The following is a 10,541-nucleotide window of genomic DNA, read 5'->3' as shown; positions in this document are numbered from 1 at the left end:
AGACCATGAAGGTATGATAACTTCTTTCTTCTTCTTTCAAACGTTTTACTTTTCTCTGTCAGGTGTTGTCCTGCTCGCTGAAGAGAAAAGGATGACAGTCAGGAGGTGTAGCTGCCTTATATGCCCGCGCATTCAGGTAGGCTCGCCCTGATTGGCCGGCTACGTTTATACAACTTCAGTGTGTGAACGCTCGCGTATCATTGATGAGAGTAGTACCCATATAGTCAGGGCCGGCCTGTAGCACTGGCGTTATAGATGTTCGCCTAGGGCGCCAGATCTGGGGAGGCGCTGCGCTGGCAGTTCTGGGAGGGAAAAAAACATTTTTGACCGTTGGTGCTCATCCTAATTTTCGGCCTTGATGTAACAATATTCATAATTAAGTAAATGTAACACCCTTTTCACCCCGGTTACACGTTTAATTTGCCCTGTACGATGGCCGCTGTAAGTGATGAAAATGGGGAATGTTGGCTTATCTGGCACCCGCAGCTCACAGCCAAAGTGCGAGTGAGCGAGGGAGAGAGGGAGGGTGCACCGGTACCGGCGCTGTTGTTATTAGAATCTGGTGCTAGCTGCTCTAACGGATATAAGAAGAAGATGTTTCTACAATAATGTGGAGGGAGAGTCCTCTCCTGTCAGACTGAGAGGCTGATAACTACAGCTCAGTGAGGTAAAGGACTCTGAATGTTTAGATAGTTCACTTTAGTCCAAGTTATCTCAGTGGGTCTGAAACGGTTTGGTCACAATTTATGTAAACACATATTTCCAAGGCACTCCTTTATAATTATTGGGATAAACAGGTTTGAAATCATTTCAATGTATACTATAGGACAGTAAACCAAAAATATCCTTTAAAACTGGAGAGATAAAAAAAAATGCATAAATAAATGTTAACTAGGTAAAAGCCAGCTAAAATCTCGCCTAGGGCTGCAAATTGTCTAGAGCCGGCCCTGCATATAGAGTGGCGAAGTCCCTCCCCTTCCGGGGGACCTCCATGGGACCTTATTTCGGAAAAATGATGTATTGAAGTCAATGGAGAGAGAAAGATTATCTTTCGATCCCGTTTGAATTGAGCCATGAATTACACATATGATGTTTGTCAATTGAAAAGATAATTTTGCAAGTCAAAAAAAAAAAAATGTGTCGTAAAACTGTGAAGTAACACATTTGTTTGTGTGAAACGCTCAATGAACTACATCTCTGGTCTCACAGAACAACACACGTCACCAAGGTGGCCGTCACTACTGTCTTGTTAACAAAAGGATTGACTACCCTCACTATCACCACAATGAAACACGTCCTGAAGAAAGTCATGCAAAGCTGCCTGCCTGCCTTCCTTTGATTCTCTCTGAACTGCCTGGTCGTTTTAATGTTTAATGTCAACCATTTGTGCAGATAGCATGAAGTAGAAAAGATCGCCGATCGCCGATGCTAGCGTTAGCGTTAGCATTTCTCCCCCGGGCTTAAATTGTGTATTATAGAATGATCACACCGGTGACAGTACTCTTCAAAGGGTTCACGAAATATGACTACTACTCTTACTGTTTAACATTTTGGGTTACTTAATGTTACTTCATGTTAAGGCTAATAAAAATGACAAGGCTGTAATACTAACTAACGTGCTAGCTACTAGCTAGGTAGATAACTTGATCAAGCCACTCCTGGTCCTTTCATCAGACAGGAAGCGAAAGAACGAGCAAGACCCATTGCTGGTATGATAACAACCTGGTACTAAGCACACAGGCATCTTGTTAAAGTTATCTTATCTTAGCCAGCGCCATATAGATAGATTCTATCTATATGGTGCTGATCTTAGCTATCTCTTAGTGGAGGAAAACAATTGTGACATCACTTACGCGACTCTGGGATTTGTAGTCTTTCTAGTTGCGTATTTTTCATAGTCTTATATTTCAACAGTTTTACGACAAACTGTGACTTTTTTGACATGGAAATGATTTTTTAAGATTGACAAACATCATGTGTAATTCGTGGCACAATTCAAACGGGATCGAAAGATACGTTTTCTCTGCCCATTGACTTCAATACATAATTTTTCCGAAATAAGGTCCCATGAGTCGGAAGTAGATGGGCGGGACTTCGCCTCTCTATGGCACGTCTCTTCTGGGAATTGTAGTTTTATAAGACGTTTTCGTATTTCCCACAATTAGAAGTTGCCAGTATTAAACTGTGTACACCCCTGGAGGTTTAGGGGATACGAAACACAGTGGTGTTATCAAATTTAAAACATATAATTAATAAATGGGTGAAAATTGCTTGTGTCCATAATGGGCAGCATTAATATACCCACATGACAGCTAAGGTCAGAAGAGCTTTATTTAACAGCTGGTCTTATGTCTGTGACCCCTCCTGTTGTTAATTGATAAGCCTGAAACATGCACTTGTCAAGGTTCAGAGGCACATTTTGCAAATATGGCAGTAGCCATCGATCATCTTAAGATAAGATATACTTTATTGATCCCAAGTTGGGAAATGTTTTTGTTAAAGCAGCATGTACTACTTTGTTCTACTCCAGGTTAACCTGGTATTTTTACTCCACTACATTTATTTTAGTTACTTTGCAGATTCTGATTAATGATATATAATATAAACAACCCTTAAATCAGACTTTAGTTACACCTGAGTCAAATTCAGGGAAGGTGATTGTACTTTGTCAGACTTAATATTTATCTGTGGATACCCCCAACGTTTTTTTTCTTATTCAAAAGAAGACCTTAACTTAAAGTGGACCTATCATGCTATATTTGAACAATATATTGTAGGGCCATACCTATATAAAGTATATAAATATAGTTTTTCTTTTCAAAATACCAAACAGATCCGGCATTTTAGCCATGCCTCATTTCGCTCCATTTGCTCTTTCCAGCCCTGTTTTTGCAAGGGGCTGATTCTGTGAGCTGCAGCTGAGGAGGGGAGCGTGCTCTGATCAGCTGCTGGGCTGTCAGAAGAGGGGGAGAAAAACAGATCTCCGTCCTCCGTGTTTTATTATATTATTATATAGAGTCGTTATTCATTTGTTTTAAAGCTCAATAAATAACAAAGAAGACCTTTGACCGGCACTTTTCTAATTTTGTCCGGAAGATTTAAACTTTAACGGACATCTTGACCGGCGCAAAAAAACATAACTGAAACTCTGCCGCACGGTCCCCTCGTTCCTTGGAAGAGGCGGAGAGGTGGGTGTTTGTCATCTGCTGGTGGACTAACCGGAGAGAATTACAGTGCTTGCCTCGACGGGGAGGGATTGCATTGAATTACAGCAGCAGGAACAAACTCTTGCCTCGGGGAGGGAGAAAAAGAGCCACAGCGGAGAATAAACAGAAGGGCAACCATGGCAACCATGCGCGGGAAGTCTTCTTCGCTGCTTTTGTGGCAGACTACAGCGCCACTTACAGGCCTGGCATATGTACTACAGCGTCTCCAGCGCTTTCGAGCGGCAATGGCCTATTAATATCTTTGGACGTCCTGCACTAAACTGTTTTATTGTAGAGATCACTACAGTATCTTCTTGATATTTTCTATTCTATATTTCTATCATTGACCTTCTACTTTCCCCCTATGAAAGTATGTACTCTTAATATTTGCGTTTGTTTTTGTAGTGAGATATTACGTTTAGTTTTTTCGAAAAATGTGATTGGGTGATTATAGCGCCGTGCGCGCAAACCTGGCAACCCACTACACGGCAGGAGTGTCAGTTAACATGGCAGCGGCTAGCGTTACTCCAAAAATAGTGAAGTTTGGATTCAAGGATTATGTTGTCGATGACGCTAATAAGAAGAGAACAGCGGTATGCAGGGTCTGCAGCATAAAGATCAGTGACACGACCACCACAACATCCAACTTCATTCGTCACTACAAAAAAACCCACAGAGAAAGGTGCGTGAATGTGTTGTGTTAGCTAGAAAGCTAACGTTAAGTTTAAGCTACATCAGACTTGGTTTCAAATCGATTAAGCATTGCAAAGAGAAGACCAAACGGTAAATGAACACTAGAACCACCAAGGGATTCATTTGTACTAACCCTGATACTGACGGGCTGTCAGGAAAGGGAGAGAGAGAGAGGAAAAGAGATGCCTCGTTTATTTCCCCTGTGTTATCAGAAGTTACTGTAGACTGTTGAATAATGTAGTTCATCTACTTTTAGTAGTTTGTTTAAATGTTTTAATTATGTTGTTTTTGTTTGTAGAAGTGCATCATTTCTTGATTTATTGTAAAATGAATCTGAACTTTTTGATCTGTTATGATGATAAACTGAAGCAATTTCTAAATTAACCCAATTAAGTGAGTTTTAAATCGTCCTACTTAGTTTATAAGGAAATTATGAAGAGGAACAAATTAAATGATTTGAAAATGATATCTATGTAGGTGCTGACGCTGTTGGCGGTTCTAGTGTTAACAGAAATGTAAATTAAATATGTGTAATGGCAAATGCCATATATGATTTTCTTACCTGGAATTCTGCCTTTTTGAACAGACTTTTGATTGAGTCCTAGCTATATTGTCTGCAGTTCTAGGGTTAATATGAATCTAATATGATTGTCATCGGTCTAAATTAGATTTCAAATGATTAACTGTGTATGTAATGAAGATCATAGTGTGGGTTAAATCCATTTTCATAACCACTGTCTTTTAACTGATTTAAATGTGGAAACTGGGCTTATTCATCAGAATTTCGTATGACTTGACTTGACTTGACTTGACCTGAGCAATGACTTGACTTGACTTGCTTGACTCTCACCACAGTGACTTGGGACTTGCTTGATACTTGTAGGTCAAGACTTGAGACTTGCTCATGACTTGCACATGTAGGACTTACTCCCACCTCTGGTAATTGCTGATATATTTATGATTCACGTCACATATTCAGTTTCGGCGGCACTAATTCCTGTTTGTCCAGAAGTCTTCTCATCAGGGCTCTATAAATAAAGAACTACGGCAGATGTGTAATATTTAATGTAGCCGAACCGTGTATTACAATGCCGTTATGTGATGACTTCCAAAGAGAAAAGCAAGCACACTCGGAATAAAGTATTATTTTATTTTTTAAAAATGTTTTCCGATTTCATATCACATAAACACCATATCCCGACGTGCATTGCGGCGTGATTTTAGCCTATCAAAACCTCTGAAAAAAGAAATGTGTCTCTCAGATTCGAAAGAGAAAATCGTATGGGAAAAACACAAAAGCATTGTACACAATTTAAACCAATTAATGTCGTATAATTAACAAGGATAAATTGATGTTTTTTAGTGGATGAGTACTGCAGATATCACTGTTAAATCATTTGATCATTGGTTTTATTATGAAATAATACTGTTTTCAACCCGTAACTTTACATGGAAGCTACCGCATACAGATGTAGCAGCTAATTTAGGACAGTTTGAAACGCGAGGGTCGTGGTCGGCCTGTGAACGGCCCGTGAAAGGCCCGTGATGAAGAGCCTGCCCCCAGTCTGACTTGAGACCGCCCCCGTGATAAATAAATGTAATTATTGTGAAGCCAGCTGCAATGGATCATTGATCCACCAGGGGGTGCAGTGGGGTTCCACACTGGAGCTCATGTGAAATCAACTTCGATACAGTAAGCTGGATGTACAGTATGTCTGGTACTACTGTATAGCGGATCTTTGTTAAGATCCATATGTCACGGATAGGATCATAGTCTGTGCTAAATAAGAGACATGTAATCATTTACAAAACATCACCATGTTGTTATTTAACAAAATAATGTTGTTTAGTCGAAAAAAACGAACAAGAGGAAATGCAGCCGGCTCTCGATTTTTTATCCTAATTTAATCATCATCTTCACCACGATCATTTATGTTTATGTTCGCCGAATTGATATGAAATCACTGACAAATATGAATATTCTGTATTCAACTTAATTAAAACGTTATTAACGTGCCTAAACTCAGTAATTCACTAAAAATATTTATATGTTAATGAAGCCTTGTCAGGCAGATCAGGATCCCGACGCATACCCCCATAATGACCAAGTCGCTGCAAATTATCCCGTTTATTACATGGCCACATTCTCAACAAAGTAACGACATGACTCTCAATATTAATTGAAATGCTTTTATGGATTTCGAAAATGTTTTTATTGATGTATTGATTTAAATTGACATGCATCCGCTAAGAGAAATAGTCACTAGACACTTGACACAGTGGCTTTTGCCAAAGTGCTGTACAGTATATGCTGTGATGCAGCGGGCGGAGGAAAACACACACTTCAATTCAGATCATCACCCTTAGCTATTTTAATTACCTCTCAAACTACCTAAACTAGTTATAAATGTTTATTTTTACTGTCGGCCGGGTCACTCATTACTGGATCAGCTGCTGCATGAGACAGACACTGACGCTGTCAGAAGAGAGGGAGGACAAAGAGAGGCCAGGCTCCGTTTATTTTATTATTATATAGTCGTTATTAATTTGTTTTAAAGCTCAATAAGGAAGATTTAAACTTTAACACACGTTGACCGGCGAAAAACTCAGCCCCCCACCACGTTGAATAAACAGAAGGCTGCTTTTGTGGAGGAAGTTACAGCGCTACGTACAGGCTTGGCATATGTACTGCAGCTTTTTCCAGCGGTATCCATAAATCTCTTAATTTTCCCCTCAAAGTGCACCAGATTGATGCATTTAACTTCAATATAAAGAAAAACATCTTCTGTTGTAACAACAATAACATTATAAATAGTAACATAGCTGAACATGGTATTGCACATTTAGCTTTCAGTGTTACTGACCTGAGATGTTTTTATTACATGAATTAAGGTGACTGAGGCTTTTTAACATAGACTTTTCAGTGTCCCACATTTTGCACAGAACTGTCCCACATTAGGAAATGCAGATTGTCTGAGACAACTTGGCACTAAGAGTACTGATATGTCTACCATTTATTTTCTGAGTGTAATATCTGCATTTTCTCTTTTGAAAAAATAAGTCTTAGTTTGGCCACTCATTTTTAATCACACACGTCTCCCCATCCCATTGCCTACATGTTAATGGGTGGCATTGCCTATATGCATTTGAAAAGAAATAGTACCTAACCCCCTCTGAGTGAATACCTGTTGACTTCACATCTTGTCACAAACCAGGGACTTTACTTCCTGATTTTTGGAAGACAAGACTGACCCAAGATACCTGTACATAGTACATGGTTTGAATTGGAGAAGGGCAATGGTTATCGATGGTGCTTTTAAAGCCTAACTGTGTAACTGTGTGATTTATATTGCTTTTCAAATGCATATAGGCCACCCATTTACACTGCTCTTCCCGTCAAGAATAAGAATAGAACTTAGTTAGATCGCTTCACATTGAGGGGAAGAGGCATTTTCCCATTGGTCCCAGTCCAGTTGGTTCTTTTCACCATTCTCCTATATGTTACAAATGGCGTTATGACCATGAAAATATTAGCAACATAGATCTCAGGGCGATGCTGTCCCTTAACCTGTTAAGCACCAAGCCTGTTTTTCATGTTTCAGATGTTTTTTATTTGAAAGAAAATTCAGATTTTACATAGTAAAAAACTGTAAATTATAGTGTCCGTCCAAAAATTCTTTTTTACAGATAGTGAAAACTACCCTTGGATGATGGGTTAGTAGACTAAAGTACAACATATAATAAGTACCATGTATCAAGATTGATGCAAAACAAGTGACATTTGACCTTTTTAGAGAGGTTTAGCCAAAACCACCCCACCTCTGAGGTGATTTGGGTGAAAATGTTTTTTTTCCCATATCTCTGGCCCCCCTTGGTCGATTTTGATGGTTGACACCTCTTTCTGACCGTTAGAGCCAATAGAATCGAAGGGGGAGGCCCCCACACACACAGGTTGTGAAGAGAAAAGGTGGGGGCTGCGCGCATGTAATTTTGCAGCAGAGTGGACCTATCTCTAGCTCTGACATTTGGAAGCGAAAAAGCAGTTTTAATGCTTATGGATTATCAGAAATCATTTCAAAGAGGACACAGACACATTGGATTAACCTATGGATTAACTGCAGCATCGTTTTTTTTATCGTTTTAATGCCATTGAAGACCAGCTTTGACCAAGGTAAGCCATGTTAGCGTTTCTAGCTACCTAGCTCCACATGTTATGATGTACGCTTTCGTTTATAGCGTCGCAAATGTTTATCACTGAGTGTTGAGGTGGGCACCCCCAGATTCTGTGTCTCCAGCTGATGCAAAACGAGGGGTTGGCTGTGCATCTAGGATAAGTAATAAGGGAGTTATTGGGAGTTTAGGTGCAGAGATAGGTTACATTTTTTCGCTCGTGGCTAATTCAGAGGCTGAGTGTTAGCATTGTGGGGTTTTTTTGGAGAAAAAAAATTAAAAAGATCAGTTAGCTGAGTTTCTTCCCGTTACATGGATATAAAACATTCATAGTTTATTAAATATTAAGATTCCTTAGACGTTGTTTCCTGCAAATGACGCGTTTATCCGCCCGGTACCGGGGGGATGGTGCGTAACAGGTTAAAAAAGCTGTCCTGATAAAAAAGTTCCTCTCGCTCTGAGGAAACTGCCCTGGTGGGTTCATTAGGTGTGGCCGCCGACCCTGGAGGGACCACTGGCACTGGAATGATCGGTGGCAATGGTGTTTTTATTTATTTATTCATTTATTTATTTATTCATTTAACAGGGACAGTGCACATTAATGAACATTTCTGTAAATGTGCCAGAGTTAGCCAAGAGGCTATTTTTCATCTGTAGTCCCTGGACAGATTTTAAAAGTCAATCTAAAACACATTTCATTTTAAACAAGTAAATACAATACATTTAAAACATGCAACATACATTACTGGGATACTTAAATAAAACAATTTAAAATACAGAACATTAAAACAAAACAAATAAAACAAAACAAAAGAACATGTTAAAGCATGTTAAAACACAGGCAGTGGGTTGTCAGGAGCAGAAGATTGGGTCAGTGTTGGCAGAGCTGATTCCTCACTAACCATATTTTGAGTTTTGATTTAAATAAAGTGAATGTGGACAGGGGGGTATACTACGATTCTAGTTCAACATATCCTGGATATGTTTTGAGTTATCCGGTTGACTTAATCCAAAAAAAAAACGCTCTCGCTAAACTGTACTACGACGCTGACTATCAACTCGATCGCAAGCCAGCCGTGTCCTATCTAGTTAGGTGCGCGTTCACATAAAATGGGTGGTATTTGGAGCATTCGACCAATCACAAACATGGAGAAGCGTTCTGACAGCGTAGCGTCATACTTCCTGAATGAAAAGTCAACTATAATATTAGTCAAATATGAAGAAGTTAAACTTTAAACATCCATGACTTAAACACTTTATCCAGGATAAAAGCCACATAGCTGCACCTGCAAGGTGAATACAGCTGGTAAAAGAAAAAGTGTTTGAATGCGTACATTAACAGGTTTATGATTCCACTGCCCCGTCCAAGACACGAGTGGATCTGACTTTAATTACATTTGACTCGAGTGTTTCGTCAACTTAATGTGTTGCTTAAAATAATACTTCTGCATACAGTATGTGACACTGTGAGTGTTGCACGGCCAGATACGGCTCAAGAAGCTGACTCAGATAAGGAAATATATGATACATTATGATGTGATATGATGTGATATGAATGATAATGGGACACATCGACGTCTGCACTCACAGTGCCGCGGACTGTAGGCTACGTAATGTTACTTTGATCCGGTTACTTATGTTGTGGCAGATATTTAATTAAGCTTTCTTAACATAATAGTATAATAATAGTATAATAGTTATAGGCTAATAGTCAGATTGCTCAGAAGATTCGAGGTGATATTCTATTCATTTTCACGTTCACACAGTCGGTGATTTTGGCCGGCCGTCTTTCCTGCAACGGCAGTTTAAACTGTATTTCCTCCGTACACTGAGCTCTGATTGGTCAGCAGGTGGTGCTTTCACTGAGTTGATCTCTTATCCTGGAACCTATCCTGCTTCGGAGCAGACTAGGTTCCAGGATAAGTTACCGTGGAGATCTAGCCCGCTAAAAAGTGAACCAGCTTCGTAGGACCGGAAACCCCTGAAGTTAGCTTGCTAAACGAAAATCTTGCTTCGTAGTATAGGCCCCTGGTCTCTGATTGGAGATGGGATTGAGTTCCATTGCTAAGCAGCTTTAACAGAAAATGAAGACTGACTGAAAGAACTTTTTCTGAGTGGAATAATGCAATCTCCTCTCTCTGCACCTCTTGTTACCCTAGTTGCAGTTGTGCGTATGTTAATAAACTGTCTAAGAGGAGGTGAGGTAAGGCCGTTGACAATCTTGTAAAAAAGGCAAGCATTTGCATGTTTACTGAGGTTTTCCCAGCTTAGCTACTTGACACTAATGCGGCTTTCACACCAGCGCTTTTCCCTTTCTAGCTCCTAGCTAGAGCTTTTCTGGTTCAGCTCCGGTTTCCCTTTTCTGCTCCCGCTCTGTTCACACCGCCCAGAGCTGCCGCTGCTGTGTCATGACGTCACCGTTTACATCGCTGATTTTCTCCCCAACGGAGCTCACAACAACAACAACAACGG

The sequence above is a fragment of the Trematomus bernacchii genome, unplaced genomic scaffold (assembly GCF_902827165.1).
Source record: "Trematomus bernacchii unplaced genomic scaffold, fTreBer1.1, whole genome shotgun sequence".
Taxonomy (NCBI): domain Eukaryota; kingdom Metazoa; phylum Chordata; class Actinopteri; order Perciformes; family Nototheniidae; genus Trematomus; species Trematomus bernacchii.
The sequence above is the reverse complement of the archived record's forward strand: the minus strand, read 5'-3'. Positions refer to the sequence as shown.